Source organism: Cebus imitator, unplaced genomic scaffold (genome assembly GCF_001604975.1).
Source record: "Cebus imitator isolate Cc_AM_T3 unplaced genomic scaffold, Cebus_imitator-1.0 Scaffold27, whole genome shotgun sequence".
NCBI classification, from domain to species: domain Eukaryota; kingdom Metazoa; phylum Chordata; class Mammalia; order Primates; family Cebidae; genus Cebus; species Cebus imitator.
The window spans coordinates 16,857,853-16,873,254 of NW_016107342.1; the positions used below are offsets into that span (position 1 = coordinate 16,857,853).

Below are 15,402 nucleotides of genomic sequence, written 5' to 3' on the forward strand. Positions count from 1 at the left end.
CCACCATGCCCAGCTAATTTTGTATTTTTCCGTAGAGATGGGGTCTTACTGTGTCAGCCAGACTGGAGTACAGTGATGCAATTATGGTTCACTATAGCCTCGACCTCCTGGGCTTAAGTGATCCTTCCACCTCAGCCTCCTGAGTAGCTGGGATTACAGGCACGTGACCCATCACCTGGCTAGGATTTTTATTATTGTTGCTAATGGTGATAAACTAAATTTCTGAAGCAGAGCATTAATTCAATGTAAGAAATGATTGCCCGATGTTCATTGTAAAAATGTCAGGCCACCAACAGGAAAAGAGGTGACAAAATTCCTTTCTGTATTGATGCCTTCCTTCTAGAGTCCAAGGGGGATTTTAATATTATCAAGTGAGACAATTTAATATTATTTTTAAATATTCTACTTTTAGACAAATAATTTAGAGAATGTGTGTGTAAACATATGTATGTGTGTATAATTTTCCACTTACAAAATGGCCTCAGAGTTTGAGTCCTTGTAAGTAACATCTTCCTAATTTTAATTTTTCTGCGTAGTACATAAACCTCGTGAGACCCATTCACTATCACCATCTATTAAGCATCTGCTTAGCATGAAACAGTACTGCACTGGGTATTGGCAATACACCAGTGGATAAAATAGGCATGGTCTCTGGCCTCACGGAGCAAACATTCTACTTGGGGCAGGCAAATAACATAGAAGTAAACAGATAAAGAAGATACTTTCTGATAAACACTATGAAGAAAATAAATAGGCTCATGTAATTCAGAGTGACTAAGTGAATGTTGTTACTTTACACTATCAGAAAGACTTTTTCTGGAGAAGTGGCATGTGAATTGAGATTCAAATAGCCAACTTAATCTGTTCAGTGCAAGGACCAAGTATTTCAGAGGATGTACAAAGGTATAGGGAAGGAACAACTTTGGCTCATTTGAGAAATAGGAAAATGCGTAAGCTATGGTGGCTGTTGCCCAGGGAGCAAAAGGAAGTTGATATAAGAGGCAGATAGGGGCTGAAAATATAGAGGCTGTGGAAATTGTGGATTTGGTTTTGAATTCAATAGGATATTGTTGAAGATTATAAGAAGGTTAAACACATCATCTTAGGTAAGTTTTTAAAAGATCATTCTAGTTAGTTTTAGATGATGGCATAGGGAGGCAAAAGTGGAAGGAGGGAGAGAGGGAAACTATTGTATTAAAGAAGAGAGATGAAGTAGTGTGGGCTGGAAAGCTAGCAGTGGACATGCAGAGAAGGGTCTGGATTTGGGCATGTATCATATGCAGAACCCCCAGGAATTGCTGATGGTTTGTGCTAGACTCAGTTCTACAGTGGGCTCTAAGATTCCTGCCTCTGAGGGGGTATGCATGCCTGGTATAATCTCCTACCCTTGAGTGTGAACAGCACCTGTGACTATGATGGGATACTCATTCCCATGACTACAGTATATTTATTGTATAATAAATAAATAAATATTTATTTATTGTATAATAAATATACTTCCTCATAACACACTGAAGAGAAATTTTTCTGCTGGCCATGTTGTAGCAGGGCCATGTGTCCTGGACCTGAGCGTGGAAGGCCTCTATGTACTGAGAGTAACCCCAGCTGGCAGGGACCTTAGGCCTACAGCCACGAAGATCCAAATTCTACCAACAATCTGAAGGAGATTGGAGGAGGGACCCAAGCCTCAGCTGAGATTGCAGCCCAGTGGGCACTTTGATGGCAGCCTGTGACACCCTGAGTGCCAACCAGTGCCCTGACTCCTGATCTGTGGAAACTGAGAGATAATAAATTTGCATTGTTTTGAATTGCCAATTTTATAGTAATTTGTTGTGTGGCAATTGAAAACGAGTACATGGTTCGTAAAAGAGAAGATCAAAGATAGGGATAAAACAGGAAGTTTAAGAATCCTGGCTTGGTTTCTAAATACCATCCTCCACTAAAAGGAAGAGTGTCCCTTGAAAAAATAGCCAATTCTGGGGCTAAATCAGGGAGTTAACAAAAAGATCGATAAACATCGTTTTGCGTTACAAAGGAAGGAAGTATTTAAAAAATGAGGAGATATATCCAAAGAGACATTGGACCAGATTGGAGGGGACTTCTGCTGGCCAACTCAAAGACCACCTGAGCACCAAAATTAATAATGAATAATGGTTTATGACCCATTAAATATCAATTCATAAGTCTATTTTATATAAATGAATGAGGAGACAAGTAAATTAAGGAGAAGTGATGTTTCTTTCTTCCAAAAGAATACCAGTATATTTTGAAGGGGTTATGAATGTGGAAAACTCACCATTTGACAACCATCACCATCATAATTGGTTCAGATGGGAGGTATGAATGGATGCTAAGACTTCGGGGAGTAGACTTGATAGAAAGCAGTAGATCAGTCATGGTCCAAGCAGGAAAACAGAACCACGAAAAGATTACATACAGAAAATATTTATATTTAAAAACATAAGACATATATATGCTTTTTGACAGGCACTTAGCCTTCTGCAATTATGCAAGTCAGTTAAACAGCTTAAGCAAGCTGTTGTCTCTGGGATGCTGGAGCTTTAAAGTCCAAAATATAGGCAGTAGGCAAAGGGAAATAGACATAAATTGAGTGGCAAACAGAACAAGCTGAAATCCATAAGCATAAGCTGCAGATCAGAAGATGGACTGAAACCAGTGTCAGTTCTTGTTGCTTCTGCCTTTGATGGTATGGACGTCCTGCAGAAGTCAGGACCCTCCTACCTGGCTCAGAGGTCAGAGAAGCTGAAAAGGAAATCAGGAGAAGGTGAGCAGTTGCACTGTGACTCTGGCACACCAATGAGCTAAGCCAGTGGGTGAGTGACAACGTGAGAGTTACGGAATGGCTGCTGCTTTACTTCCACCCTCTTAAGTGCCAACAAGAAGGTCTTAGTAGTCCAAACTAACTTGAAACATTCTGGGAAGCATAGTTCAGCCTAGCCACGTTAACACATGACTAAGCCACCATATGCCACCATTGTTTTAGATGTGGTGTATCTTCCCACAAAATACTTATCATATACAAAGGAAAAAATAGCGACTTTAGGGTGAAAAACCTGGCAGACACCAATCTGGCGTTTATATCACCTCTTGTGGGAAGGATCACCCTATGGGTGTTCTGATGCCCCGAGAAGGTTACAGCATCAGTTCTGTGGTACTCCTGCCAGGAATACACCATTCTTCCGGTCCTGAGGAAACCTCAGGATGCTGCCTGAGAGACATCCTACAGAATGAAAGATTTCTACTCTTTAAAACCATCAAGGACATAAAAGGCAGGAAAAAGCTGCAGAACTTTTCCAGACTGAAGGAGGCTAAAGCAACATCAGAACCAAATGCAAAGCTTGATTTTCAATGGCATCTTTGACCAGAAAGGGAGAAGAGATGTAATCAAGGTCATTGAAAAAATGTGACTGAATTTCAGGTTTGGGTTATTTGATGCATCAGTGTAGATTTCCTGTTTGGGATGATTGCATGGAAGTCACGTTGGAAACTGTCCTTGTTTTTGGAAAATAAACACTATAGATTTAAGGAGGAAAGGGTCACGTTGCCCATAGTTATTCAGAAAAATAAGAATGATAATCATGTGTTGTATGTATTTACAAGGAACGAGACATGGAGAAAATGTGATGAAATATATACAATTGGGGAAGCTAGGTGAAGGAGATCCAGGAGTTCTTTGTGTTGTTCTTGCAAATGTTCTTTTTTTATTTTATTTTATTTTTTAATTATACTTCCAGTTCTGGTGTACATGTGCAGAATGTGCAGGTTTGTTACATAGGGTATACATGTGCCATGGTGGTTTGCTGCACCCACCAACCCATCACCTACATTAGGTATTTTTCCTAATGCTATCCCTCCCCTAGCCCCTCACCCCCTGACAAGTTCCAGTGTGTGATGTTCCCCTCCCTGTGTCCATGTGTTCTCATTGCTCAACTCCCACTTATAAGAGAGAACATGTGGCGTTTGGTTTTCTGTTCTCGTGTTAGTTTATGGAGAATGATGGTTTCCAATTCATCCAGGTTCCTGCAAGGGACATGAACAATGTTCTTTGAGTTTAAATTTACTTCAAAATAAATTAAAAAGAGAATAGTAGATTGTAAATTACTAAGAACAGGCAAAGAAGAAGACAGTATTGACAAGAACTTTTCCAATTCTTCTGTGACTTGAAGGCTGAGAAGTAGGGCAGGACTAGTAGAGAAATTTGGTGACAAGAAAGGATTTTTCAAAGATGGGTGATAGAACTTGTTTGTAAGTTGATGAGATTGATACAAGTGACTGAGAGGGATACATAGTGCATAATGTCAGGAGCAAAGTCCTGGCCAATCACCATAATGTTCACATGACAAGTAGATGGATGGTCTTTGAGACAAGCTGAAACATTTGATCTTTAAAACAGAAAGGAAGCATGTTCTTGCTTTTATGGATACAGAGTTTACTCTTTTTTTTTTTTTTTTTTTTTGAGAAGGGATCTCACACTGTCACCAGGCTGGAGTAAAGCGGTGCGATCTTGGCTCATTGCAACCTCTGACTCCTTGGTTCAAGCAATTATCTTGCCCCAGTATCCCGAGTATGTGGGATTGCAGGCACGTGCCACCATGCCCAGCCAATTTCTGTATTTTTAGTAGAGATGGGATTTCACCATGTTGGTCAGGATGGTCTCCATCTCCTGACCTTATGACTGCCTGCCTTGGCCTCCCAAAGTGCTGGGATTACAGGCGTGAGCCACCATGCCCAGCCAGAATTTATTTTTTTTAACTACATATGAAAACCTTAAAAACAGAAATGTTGACAGCCATGATAATTAGGAATTAATTTTTAAAAGGCTAAATCAGCTGGGCGCAATGGCTCAAGCCTGTAATCCCAGCACTTTGGGAGGCCAAGGCGGGTGGATCACGAGGTCAAGAGATCGAGACCATCCTGGTCAACATGGTGAAACCCCGTCTCTACTAAAAATACAAAACATTAGCTGGGCATGGTGGTGCGTGCTGTAATCCCAGCTACTCAGGAGGTTGAGGCAAAAGAATTGCCTGAACCCAGGAGGCGAAGGTTGTGGTGAGCCGAGATCGCGCCATTGCACTCCAGCCTGGGGAACAAGAGTGAAACTCCGTCTCAAAAAAAAAAAAAACAAAAAGGCTAAATTAAAAATGAATTTTAATTAACTTTTAAAATCAAACATATATGTGTCCATGTTTAAGACTTATTTTATTACTTATTTTATTACAAAGAAAGCTAAAACAAAAAAAATGCTAAACATGTACAGATCACTTCCAGCTGCCTGGTACAACAACTCCTAGAGAATTTCTTGCAGGTCTTAAGTATGAATCAAGGCAAAGACAACAACTGGGATCCTAAAATTCACCCTATGGACTCTCTGGAAATGAAATAGCTGTGGGTTATATCAACAAAAATGACTTGCATATGAAGTTCACATGCGAAAAAGGCCTAACAGGGAGGTGAGCCTGTCCCAGTTCTTGGGAAATTTGCAATTCAACTTGGTCAAGTTACCCAAAGACTTGCTGACTTATGCTGTTGACTCCACTCTCAATTTTTCAGAGAGTTGAAAACCAATTTTCATTTAGAGCAGAAAAATGCTTTGGTTTCACTGGGAGTGTGTGTGACTAGTAGAAAAGATCAGTTGGAAAATTACACTTCAGTGTCTCACATACCAATTTCTTGAGGCTTTATTGAAATTAGTCGTTGAATCATCTTTTTCACAATTACATCACAAATTTGGCATTTTAAAAACTTGGCACATAGACATTAGTTACTACTTTTATTTATTCATCAAAGCATGGGCTTTCATTTAAGTCCACAAAATTATCCTTCCAAAGAATTAATAAATTTTTCAACATTCCTTCCTTACTTTTACTCATAATCTTTTCTGTATTTCTGTTTTTTCTTAAATATGTTAAATAACTATCTGCTTTACAAACATCCTGTTTTCAGACTCTTGGCTAACAAAATAAATTGCTTCTATCTATTTGACATGTGTACACAATGCTATGTCCACTAGTATTGTGAATTATACAGTGATGATACAAATGGGACCTGGCTTAAATCCCAGTTCTACCACTTGATCCATTCTTGACCTTGGAAAATGTACTTATCTTCTCTAGCTTAAATTTTCTCTAATGTAAAATACAGGAGAGGTTGCATCTTGTGATGTATTTAATGGGTGTGTTCCTTCTATAATACAACTTTCCCTGGGGTTCCACTAAGTATTTTAATTCTTCCTCTGGGATTTTACCAGGTAATTAGTTTAAATTACATATATTAAGGTTATTGAGGCTAAATACTAAGACAGAAAGAAGTAAACTCTAGAAATGCAGGGACTCTGGAATTATTCAGTCATCTCACATTTGTCTCTAGAGTTTTTTCTAGTTATCATAATAATATTTAGCAGATAGTTAAAGGGTTACCTTAGGACCTAATTCCCAAGAAGGTTGTCTAGCCCTGTGGTACATTCGTCATTGGGATGTTTTGCAGGTTAATGAGAGCATAAACCTGCAGTACCTAGAGGTTTCGCATACAAGAATGTTCTCAGTCAGTATTGAGTTATTATTATTGTTGTTGATTATTCTCAATTATTCCTTTTACTAAAGAGCATGCTATTCTCCAGAACCCAGCCAAATAATATACTTCACTTGGGCAACAGAATTTGAAAACTGAAAAAAGTGTAAAATTATTTGAATAACCTTTGCAAACATACAAGGACACCAAGTTAGGAAATGTCGCTGGCGCAACACCAAAACTAACTACCTTTCTAACCTTCTCTAGCAGTCTGTTTAGTAGAGTTGCTGTGCTGTGTTCCTACACTGCTTTCAACCAGTCTTTCAGATGGCCTCTCATTACCTTGGCTCAATTGTTAATAAGTGCATCACATTGCTTACATCAGAGCACAAAATGTCACTCAATTCATTTTATTTCCTATTTTCCACCCAAGTTCACTCTTTCATTAACAGAGATGCATTCATGTTTTGTGTTCTTATCATTTTCTTTCTCCAAAGAGGTTTGAAATCTCTATTTTTGTTGTTTCCATCTAATGTTAAACAGAGTTCCATTTTTGCTTTTCTAAGGCTTTCGAATTTAAGTACTTTAACTTTTTGCTTATTAATTTTACTACTGCTTGTATGCATTTCTAGAGTGGTCCTAAAAAAGTCTGTATTTTGTGAAAGCCTGTGTTTAAACCCAGAGTTAAAGAAATCCCATCGCTATATCTAACACAGACAAAGGTATTTGTCAATAGTAGAAACCACCACATGAGTTTACATTATTATGGCTTCTCTGTCAGTCACTAGAGGATCTCCAGAGCCTTTAACCACACAGAAATCATTGCACTTTTTGAAAAGCAGTCGAATACATATGATTGTCAATAGCTAGCAGTGAAAACCTATTGGGGGCCATGCTAATGATAGCCAATTAGAGCACATTGAAACCTGACTTTTTTTTTCTTTCTTCAATTTTTTTTTAAAATTGTATTCTAGGTTTTGGGGTACATGTGAAGAACATGCAAGATTGTTGCATAGGTACACACATGACAGTGTGATGTGCTGCCCTCCTCCCCATCACTCATATCTGGCATTTCTCCCCATGCTCTCTCCCCCCAACTCCCCACCCTCCGCTGTCCCTCCTCCATTTCCCCCCTACAGACCCCAGTGTGTGATGCTCCCCTCCCTGTGTCCATGTGTTCTCATTGTTCAACACCCACCTATGAGTGAGAACATGCAGCGTTTGATTTTCTGTTCTTGCGTCAGTTTGCTGAGAATGATGGTTTCCAGGTTCATCCATGTCCCTACAAAGGACACGAACTCATTTTTTATGGCTGCATAGTATTCTGTAGTGTATATATGCCACATTTTCCCTGTCCAGCCTATCATCGATGGACATTTGGGTTGGTTCCAGGTCTTTGCTATTGTAAACGTGCTGCAATGAACATTTGTGTGCATGTGTCCTTTTAGTAGAATGATTTATAATCCTTTGGATATATACCTAGTAATGGGATTGCTGGGTCAAGAAACCTGACTTTTTTCATTTAAAACAATTTTTGTCCCGCTTCTTAAAAACAATTGTTAAAATGACCTAGGAGGGTACAGGATTCTAACACAAATGGAAAGCAGATTTGTAAAATTATTGTTGCTATGATACTATGATATTTGTGCTCAATTATTAGATGAATAGAATGAGAGTGTTTCAAAAATATTTCATTGTTTTCTCACTACTAGTCTTCATCAACTCCTGCCAGGTGAGGCTAAACAGCAATTTGGGATACTACCTCTTTAGCCTTTCCTCAAGTGCTTGAGCTATACTTAGTCATTCTGAAGTTGGAAGAGATTTGAAAAGTTCTAGTAAAAACTTTCAGATTGGGAGCGATGCCTTTAACCTTTCGGGGGATTAGAGAGAAGGAAGGACAAGGTATAACTGTGACTGGAGTGTCCATTGAACCGTGGATGATTTATAATTTCAAGGAGAAAGGTGTCAAAAACTGATTGTTTTTCCTCAGTTTGTCATGGGGTCTTCGTGTTTGAATTAAACACACACAACATGAGGATGGAATATTGCGTGAACCAAAATCACCGTATGGTTTATGTGAAATTAGAAGAGCTTAGTTCTTCATGCAGATGTCTTTTCAGGGCACTAACAAAGCTTTTCTGTGCAGTCTTCCTATAAGTGAACAGCAATCATCGGTACCAAATTATTCCATAACTCACTTACATGTATGCTAAAATAGAGTAGTTTCGTTCAATATTTTCCTGGATGTAAAAGTCTGGAGGAGGTCATTGCAGCAAAGTTGTTCTTACATATTTGATGGCCCTAATGTTCTGATTTTCTATACCATGTTGAATCTGCCTGCTTTTAATCTGTTGGTCAATTTAACAAATTGCATTTATTTTTTGTTCATCTATGTGTTTATTTATAATATTTTGTGAATTTATTATGTTGCTACTGGCTGCAACCTTCTAGTATAAAAACTTTGAGGATATAGCCAGGAGCCTGTCCCTGCATTCAACAACAGTCTAGTGATGATAACAGACAAGTAAGCCAGGGATTATAACAGTGCTGTATGGGCTATGGTGAACAGAGTGTTTGGAGGAATGGGAGCACAAAAGAGGACAAACTAATTCAACTTCACCTTGGGAGGTCAGAAAGGCTTCTTAGAGGAGGTGCTATGTAAACCAGGTTCTAAATACTAAATATTTAGATGTTTTACAGAGAATTGAAGCAAGAGCACAGGTGTGTCTATAAAATCCATAAGATCGTTATTTCATATTCACTTTCTCTTCTATCCATGTTTGTGGATTAAACTGAATTACTGTATTCATTCATTTATACTGGGAGGTAAGTAAGCAGAGCAGATCTCCTCACGACTTTTAAGAGTTCCTCAAACTGAAATGGAACCAAGAGAGGAAAAATGAGTGTCATAGATGCCAGAAATTGAGAGTCATTAGCTTCAGGTCTGTGATTTTTAAGTTCAATTTCTTACAGCAATCATGGTTCAAGGGTGGCTTTAAATAAATAAACTGGTTTAAATGGGACACTCAGGGGGTTCAGCAGCATGAAACATCAATCCACGGTTAGCTAAACTTATTTCTCCCATTCTGCTCCCCAGTGAGAAGATGAAAAGAGCCCTCTTTCCACTGAAAGAACAACTTATTTAAGACAGTCTTAGTCAAATCAATTAAATTCTATAGGCATTGTTTCCTTCATTCATAATAAACAATAATACAAAACTACTCACAGGACTGTTATAAGAAAGATTTATAATTATGTTAATTCTCAATAACAGAGTGATGCACATAGAAGGTGCTCAATAAATTATAATAATTGTTATTAGTAGTATTATCATTATTTAGAAAGTTGTCCCAATTCATGCTTCAGAATTTTATAGAACAAGTTATTTCCAAGCATTTTTATGATGCACTGTAGCAGTTATAAAACAGAATAAAAGTTAACATATATATTAAACTTGCATACACATTATACACATTTTATACTAATATATTTTTACATTTTAAAAGATAAACTAAAATTATATTGAGATTTAAATAAAAAAGTATTCAATTAAGAAATAGATGCATGCTTGTAGTCCCAGCTACTTGGAAGACTGAGGCAGGAGACTGAATTGAGCCCAAGAATTTGAGGCTACAGTGAGCTATGATTGCACCACTGCACTCCAGTCTGGGCAACACTGTTATAATCCCTAGTTTACTCTAAAAATAATAAAAATAACGATAATGATAATAATAATTAGGGATTCTAATGGGAATATTGGTGCCCTAGAATAAGATCCCCCATATTCTAGCCTCTTTTGGAAGACTTAGGCAGAGTTCTAAGACTGTCCCCATGACTTCTTCCCCCAGTGTTGTGCCATAATTAGGTTATGTTATATGGAAAAAGATCTTGCAGATGCAACTAAGGCCACTAATCAGTTGATTCTGAGTCAATAAAAAGAGATTATTTAGGTGGGCTTGAATTTTATTGTCATTATTGTTTTTTTTTTATTTTTAGAGTAAACCAGGGATTATAACAGTGTTGCCCAGACTGGACTGTAGCGGCTCACTGTAGCCTCAAATTCTTGGGCTCAGTTCAGTCTCCTGCCTCAAGCCTTCCAAGTAGCTGGGAGTCCTTGAGCCATTTAATTATGGATTTAAAAGTCAGAGCCAAGAGTCAGAGAGGTTCAAAGTATGAAAGGCATTTGACACAAGGAAGATTCTCCATTGCTGGAAGAGTACATATATCAAAGATACAGGCAGCCTTTAGTGACTGTCTGCTAACTTCGTGTAAGGAAACAGGGACTTCAGTCATACAACCACAAAAAACTGAGTTCAGCCAGCAACCTAGGAAGTTTGAAAGTAGATTCTTCTTCAGAGCATCCACACAAGAACTCAATCTGGCTGACTCTTTGATTTCAGCCTGTAAGGACTGGAGCAGAGAAATCAGCCATGTCATGACCAAGTCCTGATCCTCAGAAACTGAGATAATAAATTAGTGTTGTTTTAAGCTTTTAACTCGGTAGTAATTTGTTCTGTAGCAATAGAAACCTAGTACAAACAGGGAAATGTGACCTGCCATTTCCCCAGCATACATACTCTAGAGAGAATTCTGCCAAACACCATGTTGTTTCCAAGTAACCACAGCTCTAGGTAACCCTTCCCATTCAGAGTGACAGCCTCTTCAAAACAATACCCAATTATTATGAACAATTTACAATCAATGGTAAAGGCAATTTAGACCTGTTTCCAATAATAATATCATTTTATTATTTAAATTAATAATTTAACTATTATCATTAATAATATTTAAATGGCCAAGGTTCAGCAGACATTTGAAGAAAACTGATAGTACAAACTAAAAGGCTTGATATTGACTCCAGAAGAAGTAGATATAAGTTGAAGAATAAAAGGTAAATAAAAGGTAATTTTCAAAAACTTCAAACTAGCAAATTGAGATGGATTTAAAAGGAGAAAAGGCTACTATAAAAAGATAGCCAATAGATGGAGCAAGATCGTGGACTAGAAGTTCTACCAATAATCCCCCACTGCAAGGGTGCTAATTTAACAACTATCTATACACGCACACACAATAAATCTTCATAAGAACCAAAAATCAAGTGAGCACTCATAGCACCTGATTTCAACTTTGTATTACCGAAATAGGTACCGAGGGGTAGAAAAAGTAGTCTTGAATCGCTGATGCTACTTTCGTCCCACCCCCAACCAGCAGTGGGTAGCACCTCTGAGCCTGCAAGAACCACAGAGTTACTGGGCTTGGGGTGCCCCCTAAAGCAGATACAGCTTAGATCAGAAACACCCAAATCCTTTTGAATATCTGGAAAGATTTCCCAAGAAGGACAGGTACAGAGAAGCCTAGACACTGAAGACTACAATGAATACTTAATTCTTCAATGCTCAGACACCAAAGAACTACTGCTAGCATCAGCACCATCCAGGAAAACATGACCTTACCAAATGAACTAAATCAGACACCAAACTCAAACAGTCAAGGGGTCAGGGGAAAAAGCACTCAGGGTATAAAACGTTGACCTAGAAATGTTATTCTCTGCAAATCAGGCTGTTGAAACCACCTGTTGTTACCTGAAGCCAGTCTTACCTATAGCTACTGAAATAACTTAGTGCAACTAGGACTAATTTTAACCACTTGTCACCCACCAAGTAGAGCTTGCCAGCTCCCCAAAGATTTACCCGTTTTATTGGCCACTTCTCAGAATCTGTTGCTGGCTTCTCTTCTGCTTGACATCTAAATGTAAGAATGCTTCAGGGCTCCTTCTTAGCATTTTTCTTCTCTATCTACCCACCTCTTCCCTAGATAACCTCATCCAGTCTCATTGCTTTAAGTCTACAGTAGCCAAAATAGTATGACACGGGTACCAAATACATATATAGACCAATGAAACAGAACAGAGTCCTCAGAAATAATGCCAAACATCTACAACCATCTGATCTTTGACAAACCTGATGAAGAAAAGCAATAGGGAAAGTAGTCCCTATTTAATAAGTGGTGTTGGGAAAACTAGCTAGCTGTAAGCAGAAAACTGAAACTGGACGCCTTGCTTACACCTTATACAAAAATTAACTCAAGATGGATTAAACACTTAAATGTAAGACCTAAAACCATAAAAACTCTAGAAGAAAACCTAGGCAATACCATTCATAACATAGGCATGAGCAAAGACTTCATGACTAAAACACCAAAAGCCAAAATTGAGAAATAGGATCTAATTAAAGAGCTTCTGCATAGCAAAAGAAACTATCATCAGAGTGAACAATAAACCTACATAATGGGAGAAAATTTTTGCAATCTGTCCATCTGACAAAGGGCTAATATCCAGAATCTAAAAGGAGTTTAAGCAAAGTTACAAGAAAAAGACAAAGAACTCCTTCAAAAAGTGGGTGAAGGATATGAATAGACACTTCTCAAAAGAAGACATTTATGTGGCCAACAAACATATGAAAAAAAAAAAAACCTCATCATCACTGCTCATTAAATAAATGCAAATCAAAACCACAATGAGATACCATGTCATGCCAGTTAAAATAAATAGCGATCATGAAAAAGTCTGGAAACAACAGATGCTGGAGTGGTTGTAGAGAAATAGGAATGCTTTTACACTGTTGGTGTTAGTATAAATTAGTTCAACCATTATGGAAGACAGCATGGCAATTCCTCAAGGATTTAGAACCAGAAATACCATTTGACCCAGAAATCCCATTACTGGATACATACCAAAAGGATTATAAATTATTCTACTATAAAGACACATGCACATGTATGTTTATTGCAGCACTATTCACAATAGCAAAGACTTGGAACTGACCCAAGTCCCCATTGCTGGATAAAGAAAATGTGAGACATATACACCATGTAATACTATGCAGCTATAAAAAAGGATGAGTTCATGTCCTTTGCAGGGACATGGATGAAGCTGGAAACCATCATTCTCAGCAAACTAACACAAGAACGGAAAACCAAACACCGCATGTTCTCACTCATAAGTGGGAGTTGAACAATGAGAGCACATGGACACAAGGAAGGGAACATCACACACCAGGGTCTGTTGGGGGACTAGGAGCCAGGAGAAGGATAGTGTTAGAAGAAATACCTAATGTAGTTGACAGGTTGATGGGTGCAACAAACCACCGTGGCACATGTATATGTATGTAACAAACCTGCACATTTTGCACATGTATCCCAGAACTTAAAGTATAATGAAAAGTAAATAAATAAATATAAACTATTAGAAACAACTTATAAATATGCATCTCCAGTCTGACCCCTACTGAAATCCCTAATAAGAATAACCTACTCTCTGTCTAACATCTCCCTTTAGATATCTTTTGGGCATTTCGAATTTAATGTGGACACCACAGAACCATTGATTACCTCAACACTTTGACCTAAACTGGCTTCCCCTGGGCCTTCTCCATCTCAGTAAACAGTATCATTCACTGTCAAGCTTCCAGTACTATTTTTATTAATTTATTCACATCAGCATCTAATTCATCTGTAAGTTTTGTGAATTTTACCTTTAAAAACATATCCCAAATTAGTCCAATAATCCCCATCTTTCACTTGAATTGTGGCAGTAACTCCCCAAGTAGCTTCTCTATTGCAAACCTGTCCCCACATCCATTCTCCACGCATCAGCTAAAGTAAACTTCAGGAAGGTAAATCAGACCATGTCCCTACATGTGCACAGGATGTTTAATCCTCTGCAAAGACTTCTCATTACCCATAGAATAAAACTCAAACTCCTTGCCGTGCTTAAAAATCATTGTTTGACTCCTGCCACCAAACTGACTTCATCTCTGGCCGCTCTCTCTTCTCTGCTTGCCTGTCCCTTCGTTTCTCACTCCCACCTCTGGGCCATTGCACTAACCAGTCTCTCTGAAGTGAAAAGTCATCTCCTGAGAGGTCTTTCCTGACCATTTGGTCTAAAGATCACTAACTACTCCATCACTTGAGGTCTGTTTATCTGCATGACTCTTATCTTTACATGCTTTTATTATCTTTTTTGGGTCTTATTCCAGTTCTTGAATGCAAGCCTTGTTAGAGCAAGGAAGTCATTTGGTCATGTCTTTATGATTGCATCCTCAGAGCCTGAAAAAATCCTGGAGTATAGCACATACTCAACAATTATCAATTTAATAAATGAATGAAAGTTGAGTTGTTCAAACAGGGAGCAGAAAAGAGGGAAATGGAGGGATGCCGATTTCTTAAACATACAAGTAGAATTTTAGGGGACAGGGTGCAATAATGACTAAAAATAAACCCTTTTCTTATATGTGTTATTTAAAGTAAAAAGTTAACCAATCAAATACTAAACACATAGTAAAACTAAGTTTCACTGTAAGCATTAATATAAGGGATGTTATCTTCTCCAATGGAATATGTGAGCTGCTTCCTTATCTTCTCAGTGACAGGGATAATGGTTATGGTTTATATTTGATAAATTGGTTAATAGAGATATAAACATGTCTAGAAATGTGGAATAAGTAGCCAGAAGAATTAAGAGCAGAGTTTTTTTTAAACAAGTGTGAGGTGATTTTGTAAGATCTTAACATTGGGAGAGACTCAGTGAAGGGTATATGAGAACTCTTGACACTGTCTGCAACTCTTCTGTAAATATATTCCAAAATTTAAAAATTATATGAATAAAAAAGCAAGAGTTTGATAAAAGCACTAGTATCTTGAGCATAAGACTGGTGATAAGGCAGGTAAATATAGTTTTCATTTTATGCTTTGCTTGCTATTTCCTTTTTTTCTCCTGTGTTAGATCCTAGCTGCTCTATTTATCTCTTGAATCTAATTTGCTCTATGACATCAAGCTTTAATTTTATCATTATTATTTTGCTTCTTTTTAAGCAC

The 15,402-nt window shown here is 37.9% G+C and overlaps 1 long non-coding RNA gene across 6 annotated transcripts in view; it reads left to right on the forward strand.

Moving 5' to 3' along the window:
* The window catches only part of LOC108300474, a 176,941-nt gene that overhangs the window by 57,977 nt on the left and 103,562 nt on the right, over positions 1–15,402 (forward strand). The window lies entirely within an intron of this gene.